The following is a 15,089-nucleotide window of genomic DNA, read 5'->3' as shown; positions in this document are numbered from 1 at the left end:
CTTCCCATCGAAATTCACCAACATTTCTCATGGACAATTCTCCCATTACCAAGCCACTTTCCTCTCTCATTCTAAAATCAAGGATTGTTATTTTAGACCCATACCTTACTTTAAAAGACACTGTACTGGGTATACATAATTATGAAATATGTATATTAAATAGGTCCCTGCTCTAAATTCACTGATTTTCTTAAACAAAAAAGTAAACTTTTATCTAGCATGTCAAAGTCATTCATAAAGTAGAAAGCCTTTTGTAACAAACACTTCCCATCAACATTATTAGAGGGTGACATTAGGAACAACAAAGTATTCCATTCAGAGTATTCTAATCATTCCAGTATTTGAGAGAGTGAATGTTTTTCAATCATCTAAGATTTTATTCTTCAGGTATTTCATCTTCTATAATAGCGTACATTATCCAAAATGTGCACAATTACTTATTAGCAAACCCAAATGCCATGAGGTTAAACAAAATCCCCTGTATAGCAAAAGGGGTTAACTAGATTTGTATTAATATAGAAGCCAGGCTTTTAATATTCTGCAAATGTTAACAAAGAAAGATGATAATATTGAGTTAATATGGGTTAAGCATAAAATGAAAATAAATTTTTCTGATTGCGAGGTGTTGACACTTTTTTGGCTAGGGCCTCCAGCCTGTTCCTGAAAGCTGTGTAATTACAGAAGGCTTTTCCCCTCCTTTCCCCCTCCTGCTTCGAGCCTACCCACATTAGTAATGACCCCTTCACTGCTTCAAAAACCACTAATGGTCTTCAGCACGGGCAAGAAAAATGAACAGGATAAATTGGAATCCACAGTTAGTAATTTGCATCCTATGAGGCTGCTTTGGCCACTCACACTCATTCCTGGCCATCAATCGTTGCCTGTCAGGTGCTGCACTCTGCCACCATGACAAATACTCCTCCTAACACTCTGATTCGTCCAAACAATGTAATTGTCCTCCATTCTCCTTTTGGTAATGGAGATAATGAATGACTGCACAAACAAGAAGGATTGCTCATCACTGACGCCAGTGTGGCTTCAAACTGGAAAAGGTCTGGAGTACAAATTTTAATGGACTGAAAACACTGGTTGGGGTGGGAGGGGCGGTGGGAAAAGAAATGTAAAAATCCTTTCTATTATGGTATTTTCCTGCCAAATTCACGGGAGTTGCACCCTTTGACTTTTTGCCCCTCCAAGATTTTTAGAGCCTAGGTTCATAGGTTATTTGCCCAACAGAAATAGATTTTGCAAATAGCACAAATTAAAATGAAAATAAGGATGCATCATGAGAGTATCTAGACCTGCGTTGGTAATGTCTTCCAGTGTGCTGTTTCTTTATGCAGTGTTTTTTATCTTTCTTGTGTGTTTAGTCTTGCTCACTGTTCACTGTTGTGATGCATTTGTCCAAGGCAGTTCTGACAAAATGTGGGTGGTAGAGTCTCTCTCTCTTTCTCTCTCTTTCGGTGTCTGTCTGTGCGTGTGTGTGTTTAAGCAAGAGAGAGAGAAGGTTTAGATGAAATAAAGGTTTAGGATGTAAGCAGAAGAGCTGAAATGGGAGATTACTGGAGAGTCAATTCCTTCAAGTTTGATTGTAAATTTTGTAAATTCTGATTGAATAACAATAATTCTTTCCAGTGTTTTGTTAGAAATTCAGTCAAATGACCACAGAATTACATAAATGGTGCATTTTATCTTGGGAATCCCTGAGCTGTACGGAATCACTATGAAAGCAGTTGCAAATTCCATCCACAATCATTAAAAAAATTGGTACCTTACCAAAATTCACCTTGCACAGATGGCTTTTTTTTAATTAATAGGGAAGACCATAATAACTTTAACTTATTTAAATAACGGTCTGTGGTTTCTGAACATTCATGATTCCATGCCCCTTTTATACATGGGGTGGACTGTTTATCTCCAAGTGCTCTGGCAATCAGCCACTATATTTCTAAAATTAAAAAGGGGATTGAAAACAATCAGCTTTCAGAGGAATTGGAACCATGACAATGTGTTTTGGATTAATTTACAAATATATGTATACATTTAAGGCCAAACTGTGGAACTAGAGAATTTCTACTACATGGTCTATCATATGCATTCTTCTGCTTTATTAGAACAGACATCATATTGAAATAATAAACATGGGAAGCCTTTCACTTCTTCTTTGATGTGTATTACTAAATGTCTGACTGGCTCAAATTTAAAATAAACTTTGGTATGCTTGCACTTGAAAACTGGAAGTAGACCACAAGCAATAATTTGTTGTCAGTTTCCACATTCTTGGACTAAAGCTATAGTTTGGTCTGTTCACTGTTGGGGGTCAACCCACTCTAGTCCAGTGGCCCAGAGGTGGCTCAGCTTACTCATAAGAGCACACACATCATCGTAACCTGATAGCAATGATTAGGATTCCCCTCATCAAGAAAGAGCCAGCACAGGTTAAACTTTTTCACATCTCGAAAGAATTCTAAAGCCACTGTTGAATAGAAGTCAGTCACAACGATCCTTTAACTTTGAATATCAACTGACAGCTGTTCAAAAAGCTAAGAAGACATGTATGGCTTATGACTTCATGTAGACAGAAAATGTATTTTAATTACCTTTCTTCTAAGATAGCTTACTTTCATTTGAAAGTAAGCTATCTTTATTCAAGATAATGACCTTAGGCCTTCTTCTTTTTTTATTTTCCTTTTGGGGTTAACTAGGTTTGTCAAGAACATGGAAATAGATCTACAACATCCTTGGAATACATCAGTGGGACTTTTTATGGGCAAACCACCTAATAGTCAACTTCTTTTGTGATTAACTCCTCTGTGATGATATCCAAACTGAAACTGATATATCATCAACTTTATTCTATGTTGAAAGAATTTATATTGATGTTTTGAAATTTTAAGTGATACCTTGAATCACCTCATAAATTAGATATGTACAATGAATGAAAAAGGTAGTATCTGGAAGGCTAAAAGTTTGGAATTAACCTAAATGTCTATCAACTGGATGACAGTTAAATAAAATGTGAGGTTCTCATGAAAAGGTTGTCCCCATATATTATTGAGTTAAAAAAGCAAGCTGTAGAACAATATGTGTTAAAAAAGCAAGCTGTAGAACAATATGTATCATCTATTTCTGATGAATAAACAAATAAAATATACACATATCTATGCTTGTAGTGCAGAAAAATCTGGAAAAATATACACTGAATAATTCATGTTGTGTAGGGCATTGAGTAGAAATTTTTTGTTTATATACTCCTATATTATCTATGTGTGTACTGCTTTAAATAATTTTAAAAATATAATATCAATTTTAAAATTATAATTAATTATAATTATAACTAATTTATATACTTCATATTTTTAAAAAACTATAGCCTCTTAACTTTTTAATACAACGTGATATTCTCTCGCATTGTAGTAACTCTTTCATGGACTTTTTTTAAAGCAAGACATCTCCAAGATCAGTTCTGCCTCTTAGGTTACCTTCCTATCCTGTAAGTCTGACTCACTTGCTGGTCTACAAAGCTGACCAGATGAGCGCTGACTGAACAATGCACAATTTGTCACATTACTTCTGTGATAACGTAATACAGTCATTTAGATAATGGTCAAGTAACTTGTTGAGTAGAATCTTAGTTTGAGTAAATGTGTGGAAACTGATCATTACGATGATCACTTCCTTTTCTTTGCTCCCCTCCAAGACATACATTTTATAGAGTTAATACAGGTGACCTTCACTTTGATGATCCACTCATTCGTGAAACCCTCTAAGTAATTTCCCTAATGTGGACAATAAAAACGCATTGGGCAGATATCATTGATCTAGGACTATGCTTACTGAAACAGGGTACCGGCAGACATGCTAAGGACCCAACCCCTCAATAAATAAATGCATCTTCCTGGAATGCCAAATTTATTCGATTGCCCTTAATTTAATGCCTTTTCCTTTTTAAATATCTTTTTTATTATGTAAACAAGAATTCCTATGCTATGAATAGAATGTATATTCTCATGAATTTTGAAGGTAAAACAAGAAACAATAAGATATTTTAAACCAATCCCATCCTTGTAGTGGAAGAAAATCACCTTTCCACTAAATTCCCATAGCAATTTACTTGGTATTCATAATTTTCAGCTTTTCATTGCCGTACTTGATTTACATCTCTGTGAAGTATAACTTCCTGAAGGTAAAGCCTTGGGATTTTTAACATTCGTATTTCTCCCCCATTCTTTCTCAATATCTCTAAATATTTGTAGAAAAAATGAAAAAAATTAGACATAGTTCTCATTCAAGCTTTGTTACTTTAAACAAGACTGTGCTTGGGATGCAGTCTCTGTTATGGTAAAATGAGAGAAGGTTAACAAAAGCATACATGGGATATAAAACACCTATAGAGGTTGTAATAACAAGGTTTGTGATGCTTAATTTTGAATCGCTCTGACTCTCTTTCCCTGACAAACACATACACACCCTTCTCAAGTTGTCTGAGCTTCTAGCCACTACATCAGTATGCAGTAAAAATCCTTTGCTATCCTACTGCCAAGCTAACTCCGTTTCCACCTGAAGCACTTCTGCATGAAACAGTATGTATCTCTTGATTTGTGTTTCTATATTCAAATTTCTATATTTTCTGGATGTCTCATCCTTGTCTCTAGCTCTTGAAATCAGAATCACAAAACATTAAGAGTCAAAAGATTTTTGGACAGAACTTGATCTGAGACCTAATTTATGTAAATAAGGAAACCGAGGCTCACAAGGCTTAAATAATCTACATCAGGTCATATAAATTGGCTTTGGCAAGAGTTGGGATAACCACCTGCTCTCCTAACATTTAGTGGAGGACTTTTCCACTCTAACATTAATGGTTTTATATTGAAATACCACTTCCCCTTTCTTTTTGATAAGAGTGCCCTGATTTTACTTTAGGGATGTAGTCAGTGGTGGCTAAGTGACTCACATTTAGCCAGTCAACACAGATAATGATGCTGTTTGCATTAAAGATGGAACCCAAGTTAGGTTAATGGGAGTCAGTCATGAAACTGTTAAAAGTGTTGTTTTTTTCACTGCGGTTACCAAGTCAGTAAAATGTGTGCCTGGAGTTACTAATGGCTATTATTGTCACTGAATGAAGAGAACTTGATTGAGAATGAAGCTCATGCAGACAAAAGGAGAGCCAACAGATGCAGAAAATACATTCCTTTTTTTTTTTTTTTTTTTTTTTTTCTGAGACGGAGTCTCGCTCTGTCGCCCAGGCTGGAGTGCAGTGGCGCGATCTCAGCTCACTGCAAGCTCCGCCTCCCGGGTTCAGGCCATTCTCCTGCCTCAGCCTCCCGAGTAGCTGGGAAACCAGGCCCCCACCACCACGCCCGGCTAATATGTGTGTGTGTGTGTGTGTGTATGTGTGTGTGTGTGTGTGTGTGGTGTGTGTGTGTATTTACTAGAGACGGAATTTCACTGTGTTAGCCAGGATGGTCTTGATTTCCTGACCTCGTGATCTGCCCGCCTCAGCCTTCCAAAGTGCTGGGATTACAGGCATGAGCCACCGCGCCCGGCAGAAAATATATTCCTAACATCATTTCTACACCTAAATTAAGCTTTACCTAAAAGTTACCACCTTTTACCTTTCAGTCACTTCAGCCAATAAATTAGTCCTGAATAACAAACATAGTGTGATTTTATGTGGACCTTTTTCAGTTTATTCCCTTTCCCCCTCCCGCTAGAAATGATTGTTAAAAAAAAAAAAAAAAAAGAAAAGAAAAGAGAGAGAGAGAGAGAGAAGCATGAGGAGGAAAAGGAGGAGGAAGAAGAAAAAGGAAAAGAATAAAAAGGAAATGAATCATTTTGCTTTAATTTCTATGGAAAAGCAGACTCTGGTCAAACAGCAAAAACTTTAGAATTGAAGTTTTTTAAAAAGTTTATCAGAGTAGTGATCCCAATAGATTTTAAAAATCATATAGTTTGAAAGATAGAGGCTTAAGCATGCAATGTATATGGAAGTGTGAAAATTTTGTATCTAAATTCGAAAACCAAAGGATAAGGTGGAATTTTAACGATGTTTCTTAAAATGACCACAGAGAGTAAATTTTAGCATGTTTTTCACGTAAAGTTGAAACTCTAAAGTGAGATGAATATAAATTTGCTGATATAAATTGAAAATACCTGAAAAACACATTTAGACTCAATAACCTTACAGCAACCAAAGGCTGTAATAATGCAAAATGATACAAAAACTATTGCAATCATCTGGCTAATTTAGGGTTATTTGATTTCAGTAAAATTCCCCTACCCGGCTGCTGAAGGAGAGTGTATTCCAAATGGTGTGGGATCAAAACATTCCCCTCCATTTCCACGATTCTGGCATGTCCAAGCCCTGCTATCCACCATAGTTCATTCAAACAGTGGAAAACCCTCCCAAGCCAGAAGTAGTCGCTCCCCCAAACTTCCACAGTGCGTTCTTTCCTCCTCTCTTGTGTTTTTAATCACTTCATATTGTCTTTTATGTACACATGTGCATCTGTGTTACATCCCTCACTGGACTGCAAATCATTTGAGGGCAGAGTTCAAGAATTATTTAACCTCGAATTTTCTACAGCACTTAGCTCGGTGTTTCCTACAGAACAGGTGTTCAATACATACTTGTTACTGAATGCATTGGTTCTGAAATTGGTAGTGTTTCCTGACAGAAAGGACTGACTGTGCCACAGATAAGATACATAAGTACTCAGATACATATGGAGAGATTGAGACAATCATTTAACTGTTTTACGAACACAATATTTGGATATTTGAAGACATCTCTGAAGTTTTTACTTTTCATCCAGATGTTTGATGTTACGGAAACACAGGCTTCACCTTCAAAATAGTAATTTTTAAAAATTTAATGCCAGAGGTATATTTGGGAGGAGGGGAAAGTGACCATTTCAGGAAGATTCACTTCCATTTGAGTTTACATGGAAGTAAATAGATTGAATTATAATAATAGCATCCTATAAAATTCAGAAAAGGTTTGAGAGATGTTAATAATTACCAGATCCTAAGAAATTAAAATGTTTGGTGAATACTGAGAGCCAGAGTGGGAAGGCCTTATTAAAAAGAGCAAAGAGAAAAGCATACTGTCTTCTGTAGATAAGCTAAAGGAATACTGAATAATCTTTGGATTATTATCCAAAGATTTTAAGAACAATTATTAAATTTATTATTAAGATGTAGATAAAATAGAAAAGTGGAGAAGGAATGTTTTAAGATACCAAAGTTAATGACTAAAAGGAAAAAAAGGTGAGTATCTTAGGATAAGGAGAAACAAAAACATTTGCAAGGAGAAATGTTACATATACATATTCTAACAGTATCAAGGGAGTTTATATGGATGGGAGTGATGGAATTAAGTGATGGTCCAATACCACCAAAACTCATTTTACCTCTAAACTTCCAAAAAGGCAACAAAAATATTGCAGATAAGATTCAGAATTTCAAGCATAACAAATATAATTATTTTCCTATCGACTGAGACTTTAAAGCTGAGCACAATCTTATTTCGAATATAACAGAAATATATTCCTAAGGCTAGAGAAAGATAACTTTTATTTAACATTTGTTAGGATGCTCCCATGAGCTGCTTGGCCATGCATGTTATGCTGCCTACATGGCTAATGGGTAATCTTACTAAATGAGCCAAAAGCCACAAATAAGGTCTTGACTCATTTAACAATCATTTCACATTTCCACACTATGACCAAATTAATATTTTATGGGGCCACTCAATTCTACAGTCAGACCACTTTTCCAAAAAATTGAATTTTGTACTTATTTATTTTATGGATCATTTGTTGAAATAGATTTCAAAACAGGTTTAGGCTATTTAGATTTTTCAATGAACTGCAAAAGAAAAGCTCAGATTCAGAGTTTTAGACCTAGAGAGGATATTAGAGGTCATCTAACTCAAACTTCTCATTTTATGCCTAACAAAACTGAGGTTGACGGAGGCAAAATGGCTTGGCCAAGCCTCACTAGCTTTCCTCTCTTTTAAGATGTCCGTGATTTCTCCAGTGAAAAGAAATTTCACACACATGATCTCAGAGAACACTCTTACGGAACATCTTATTTCTACCTAGGAATTACAGATGCCAATATCCAGATTTTTTTCCTGCAAGTTACTTAATAACACCCATATCCTATGTCTTTCTGTGCCACTGTATCTTTCCCCATTTGCCACACTGCGTTACAAATGCTTGCCTGTTTGTCTAGCTTCCCTATTAGACCATATGTGCCTTCAGAGTAGAGACTGGCTATCCATATTTCACTTGCAGAAGCTAGTTCACTGCCTGGCATTTAAGAGGTACCCAAAAAATACACGTTGAACTAACCAAGTTTGAAAAGGTGACAAGTGAATTCTTTGCAACCCCAAAATACTATTTTAAAATTACAGAAAGGGAAGTTAGTGGAGGTAAAAGCCAGACAGCAAACAAGAAGGGAGATTTAGGAACACAAAGAGGCAGAAAATACCAACTTTTTATCCACATCAAACTTGAAATGGTGAAAATCAGCCCTTACTTAAAACAAGAGTAAAACTTGATACATGTAGAGAACTGGGAAGAAATTGCAAATCCAGATGGTGACAATGAGACACTATGGAAAAGAAATAAATGCATTGGAGTTTTCATTAACATTTAATTTATTCATTTTAAATAGGCTAAGGGATTGCTTTAAAACAAGGGTCTGAAGTATGTAGCAAAGAGTTATATAATGTCTAGACAACTGAGATACTTGTATCTAATCTTATGACAACAATCCTACTTAACAGGTCCAGACACAGTGCCTTATGAGACTGAGTTAGAAGGAAATGAGGATTAGCGATTAGTCCATTACAACATTTCTTTAATAACATGAAAAAAAAGTCTAGGTGAGAAAAATCTGGGGCAAATATTAAGGAATTATTAAGTAACATTAAAAGCTATAATAAATAATTTCAGTATGTCCCATTCAATTTTACTTGCACAGATTATGCTATGAATAATTTTGTCTGATTTACCAGAAGAATGCACTGAAGGTCTAGTTGGACAAGAGATAGCTAACATAGATTTAAAGAGGAAGAGGTTGTTTAAAGAAGCTGAGGGTTATCTTTTTTTTCAAAAAGGTTATTATCTCTAGAGTAAGCAAAGGAAATGTTGTGGATAGTATCTTCTTTGCTCATCTCAGAGTATGGGATAACAGAATGGGGTTAATGATAAGCTTAAAAAGTTATAAAAACAAGAAGGAAGTAGCTATAAACTAGTGACTTCTTGTGATAGACAGGAGTGGTTAAAGGGAGAACCTTCATAGTAACTGACCATTTCTTGCACCATATTATGAAGAAAGTCTTAATCAGGAGGGCTATGAAACGCAACCCCTTAATAAGACTTAGTTCTTTCATTTTTGAGGTTCACCAAGACAGTAACTCTTAAGGTATAAAACATCAGCATTAGGAACTTGGCTGAAAGGTTCAGAACTACTTTCTTTTTCTAACATATACAGAGAGCTTCTTTCTGCATATAAATGAGGGTTTCATACAACTAGAAACTTAGATGAACACCCTAAAAAAGGCAGGCTCAAAACATCTGACATTTTTTCTGTTTAATTATAGTCTCATATTCTTAAAATGTTTCGGAATTTATCTGACTTTTAAAAATACATGAGAAGCATCATTACCAGTCTGCCACAAAATATGACAAAATAAAACAAGGTATTACCCAAGTGTTTACCTTAGTTTAGTTCTACATTGTACTAGTAAATGAAGCAATCAACTATAATAACCAACCACAATAAGAAAGCTCTTACCCAGGCCATCAAAAAAGGTCAGTTAGCAGTATTTGTTTTGGAACTCCCCAGTTTTATCTTATCAATTTGTTTTTCCTTCCCTTTTTTAAGAGCAGCCTCTGCAGTGAAAGTTAAACTAAATCAAGATGGAGACAGAGCAAGGTACTGCCACAACATTATCTTTGTGCCCTATTACTATTTTACCTAAACTCTAGAATGCATAAATACATTAAATATAAAGTATTTCTGAGCATATAAAAGAAAATCACTGTGTGAGTTTCTAATTTGTATATAGACAAAATCAACTGATTAGTAAATAGAGCACCTTCAAAATGTCTTTTCATCAAACCTATAAATATATATTTTTCTGGTAATTAAAATATAAGATCATAAATGATCTAATCTACACCATAACCAAAACCCCCCAAAAATAAATATGCATATCTTCATGATCTGGCTATCTACTGACTAAACATTCACTTGTTCAAGACAAAAGTGATTAAATACTAAAATATCAAACCATTTGATAGTATTTAATCTTTTGCCACCATAATGGAATGCAATGCTGAGTAAATCCAAATAAATTGGAAATTTATGGACTAAAAGAAAGTACAGACATAAAGTTAAAAGTATTCTTGGCAAAAAATAAGGCTACATGCTGATATATGTTTATAGTTTACTTAAATATTAATATGTGGCTATTTTTTTTACCTAATTTGAATAAAAAATCAGAAAATATTCAGAAAAGGCTTTTCTTAGCTTGGGTAGACAAGTTGACCTCAGCAGAAAATAGTCTAATTATCTCTCTACTATATTTGCTTCTACTCATAAACTGGACAAAAGAAAGAGAAATAATGATAGACATATTTAAAATATAAATATGTGAAGGTATACTCTAGCCATTTTTTAAATCAATTTAAGCAGTAAGATTTGCTAGAAAGCAATAGTTATTTCTTATTCCTCCTGATTTGTATATTAGAAATTAGTAGTGTATCTTTATATTCTTAGAAATAAATAATTCTGTATTTGCATAAAAATATTTCTTATAAGGATTTTGGAAGCCCTGAAAATGGTTGTCTCCACAAAAATAGAACCTTAAAAGGACAAATTTTTAATGTAGCTAAATTCAACTACTATGAACCACTATGGCCAGCAACTGCTTTGATTAGCATTCATTCTGACAGTTGGTGCCTGTTAAATAGATTGAATTGTTGGTTGCTGTTAAACAATTATGTTTTTCTGCATGACGATCAAAACCCTCTAGCATTTCTGATACCTGGTATGTTGTGGCTTTGGCAGAAGAACTTAAGTTTGACCCATATCCAGCATAATGTGAAGGGCGTTCATATATCAGAATATGGTGAGTTAACCAGTTAACCATAGAGTATGATGCTTTTTCATCTGAAATAAGGTGTCTTTGGGGGATGGCTTCCAGGACTCCCTCAGACACCAAAATCTGAGGATGTTCAAGTCCCTAATATAAAATGGTGTAGTATTTGCATATAACCTATGCACATCCTCCTGTACACTTTAAATGATCTCTAGATTACTCAGAATTCCTAATAGAATGTAAATGCTATGTAAATAGTTATACTACATTTTTTATTTGCATTATTTTTTACTGTTGTAGTGTTATTTTTTTTTTTCATGAGTATTTTCAATATGCAGTTGGTTGAGTCCCTAGATGTGGAACCCGCAGATGTAAAAGTCCGACTGTGGCCTGAAGAACAGTTTGAAGGTATCTTGGCTACTCATGTGTTACTGACTGAATCATATACATCATTAAAATATTTAATTTAAATACCTTTATTTGAGTAATTGGAAATACAACCTCATGCAACAGAAGCTGAGTGGGTTTCATTCTCTAAGTTAGCAAAACACTTGAGGATTGCCACATGGCAAGAAATAAGCCAGAAATGGCCTTTAGACTCTAAGCAGAAAATCATAAAGCAAATCTAAGATACTATTTGTATGTATGTGCCATGAAAATATTGATTATGCTTTACCTAAATGAAGACATTTTCTTATAGGAGGTAAGACAGGATAGTTTTTAGCAAGAGGTTAATAAGAGGAACCAAATTTATCTCAAAGAGATCAAAAGTGTGGATAAAAATCACCATTCAACTCAGGACTCTGACTCCCCATGTAAGAGTGAAACTTGGCCAGGCACAGTGGCTCACGCCTGTAATTCCAGCACTCTGGGAGGCTGAGGTGGGTGGATCACTTGACGCCAGGAGTTCGAGATCAGCCTGGCCAACATGGTGAAACCCCAACTCTACTAAAAATACACAACAAAATTTAGCTGGGCATGGTGGCGGGCACCTGTAATCCCAGCTACCAGGGAGGCTGAGGTAGGAGAATTGCTTGAACCCAGGAGGCAGAGGTTGCAGTGAGCTGAGATTGCACCGTTGCACTCCAGATGGGGTGACAGTGCGAGACTCCGTCTCAAAAAAATATAAGTGAAACTTGGATCTGACCTGGATACTGAGGAAACTATACTGACAAACTCTCCTGTATTTAGCACCCAGTGTGACCTGGTGGAAACTAAAGGAAAGACTTTGCCAGTTCAGGTATTTGTACATGTAGAATTTTCATACAGTGTAGAGCACAAACAGGAAATTAAGGAAGAAATGCATAAACCACTATTTTATAAAGTCTTCATCTTCTTTGCAACCTAACTAGCCAATTTTGAAATGGCCTGGGAATATACTACTACAAGGAATGAATAAACCTATCTTCATTTTATTGTTGTGGTATTTGTACAATTCTACAAAAATTGATGGATAGCTGCCTCATCCCAGGCGAGATCTTTAACAAGTCAGGTGACTGGAGCAATGTAGAAACAGAGACTGAAATTAGCATTTTGGCATTTGACTGGTTATGCTTTCTTTTAAGTCTCTCCCATAAGTTCCTGAACACATTGTCCGTTTTCATTTTAAGTGAATGGAATGCTAAAGATGTTATAGAAGAACCTAGCACCGCACTCTCTGGAGACATTACTTTCTTTTGGACATTTAGGACTATGAGTCCTAAGTTATTGTAAGCATAAAACCTGTCAGCAAGGGAACTTCAACTTAGATTGTGCTTTACTGAAGTAAATGCAAACTGAAATATCGTAAGTTGGATCATGAAGGGAGTTTGCTGGTTTGCTGTTTGCTAAAGTGAGTCCTTTTTTTTTTTTTTTTTTTTTTTGAGACGGAGTCTCACTCTGTCGCCCAGGCTGGAGTGCAGTGGCCGGATCTCAGCTCACTGCAAGCTCCGCCTCCCGGGTTCACGCCATTCTCCTGCCTCAGCCTCCCGAGTAGCTGGGACTACAGACGCCCGCCACCTCGCCTGGCTAGATTTTTGTATTTTTTAGTAGAGACGGGGTTTCACTGTGTTAGCCAGGATGGTCTCGATCTCCTGACCTCGTGATCCGCCCATCTCGGCCTCCCAACAGGCCTGAGCCACCGCGCCCGGCCCTGATTTCTTTATGAACAAATCTAGATGTCTACAAAAAAATGGCAAATGAAACATTCTGGTGGATTTACTAATAAGCACTTGGATTTTCTCTTCTGTGTTCCATTCACTGCTGTATGTCCAGCTTCTTAGGAAACAGTCTAGGAGATCAGTATAGCTCAATAAGTATGTTGTAAGGGAATGAATATTTTTTCAGTGCTTGACCTGAGTCTGAAACATGGAATGTCTCATTTACAGTGCACAAGGCAAGCAAGGGAAATATTAGTCCTTACCTTCTCAAATTAGTAGTTAGAACCACCTAGTTGGGAGGAGACTAATGACAAGGGGAGGCAAAAATTCTGCATGTTACAGATTTAAAAGCATACTCTCTATCAATTGATTTACATTAATGAAAATCTGAATTTTTTTCATGACAAATTATATATTTATATTAGCCCATATTGATTCAGAAAGAAGGGAAAAACCTGTAGAAAGCCCCATAGAACTTGTCATAATAGTCTGGGCAGAAGTATATGACCGCCACTCCAAGGCAGTAACACTTTCCATAATTTAATACCCTAATGGATAAACATTTGAATTTAAAGTGTAGATACATTTTGGAAACACTCAACCAACTCAGGAAACACATGTGCTATGGTGTCATCAGGTCACACTTCAGGTGGAGCTCTGGGAAATTTTTTGGAAAATACTGGCAGAAATAGGTTGGAAGGAGAAAGAGAGAACACATAAATCCATTAGCAATTGCATTTATAGCTCTTTCCATCTGTTATTTTCAAAGCATTTTTCTAATATTAGCTGCTGAAGTTCTAAGTGCACATGGCTCATATCCATTGTCTCATCTCACTTGATAAAGGTAAAGAACCGAATGCAGGAAGCATTTGTGACTTATTTCTTGTTTGTGATCCAGGCAGAATTAAATGCAAGAACTTAAGTTTTGAGCTCTCAATGCTTTTCCCTATGCTGAAAATCCATGAGGCTAACTACTTCCAAGGATTATTTGTCTTTTAACAAAATCTTCATTTTTATTCTTCATATAGAATAGAGAGAAAGTTTGGAGATGAAAACATTGGTGATGTTACCCATTCTAATATAATCTATTACACTGAAGATTTGATTATACCCCCTCAAGGCAAGCAAGGCCAACTTACAGATAAAATAATTATGTGATATTGGCAAGATGTGATTAATTATATGAGGTCTACAGTTGCCATCAAAACAAACAAGACAATGAATTTCTAAGGTATTTTAGTTTTGTGTAAGATTTAGTAATTTAACGAAATTCATACCTCTCTGTCCCTCCAGAATGTAAATGATATTATGTCTGCTCATGGACAACACAAGTGGCCTATAACATTTAACAAAACTGTCTAAAGAAATTAAAAGCCAATAATCATAGGATGAATATGGAAGGCCTGAATAGTTCCACCATTAGGTCAGTTAATTTAAACTTTAAAATATTGATATGCCTCCCACCAGAACATAAGCTTATTGAAGAAACTTCAAAGAAACAATTAGGAAAAGTTCGTGGAATAAACTTTTCCCTAACCCAAGCTATAGTTGCACAAGAGAGTTGGGGATCTAGAAACTTCTGTGGCTAATGTCTGCAACACACTGCGATAATGACCAGGAGACTAACTAGTCATTCAAGTGAGAAAAAGCTTTGACAAGTCCAAGAAAAAAAGAGCTCACTGTCATTCACTCTGGGAAATTAAAACAAAAACAAAAACTTATAAAGAAATTCAGGCCATATCTCACAAGGGGAAGAAGAAACTAAAAAACATTAAGAGACAAAGTGAGCTTATATACATTAGAATAATATATGCTCAAATCTCTGGAGA

General features: G+C 35.6%; 1 protein-coding gene across 12 annotated transcripts in view; it reads right to left on the bottom strand.

The window, feature by feature from the left end:
• Window positions 1-15,089, bottom strand: part of MEIS2 (Meis homeobox 2) — a 215,560-nt gene that overhangs the window by 62,177 nt on the left and 138,294 nt on the right. The gene's annotated exons all lie outside the window — the stretch shown is intronic.

The sequence above is a fragment of the Rhinopithecus roxellana genome, chromosome 5, assembly GCF_007565055.1.
Source record: "Rhinopithecus roxellana isolate Shanxi Qingling chromosome 5, ASM756505v1, whole genome shotgun sequence".
Lineage (NCBI taxonomy): Eukaryota > Metazoa > Chordata > Mammalia > Primates > Cercopithecidae > Rhinopithecus > Rhinopithecus roxellana.
Note: the sequence above shows the minus strand (reverse complement) of the source record. Positions and strands in the feature narration are given on the sequence as shown.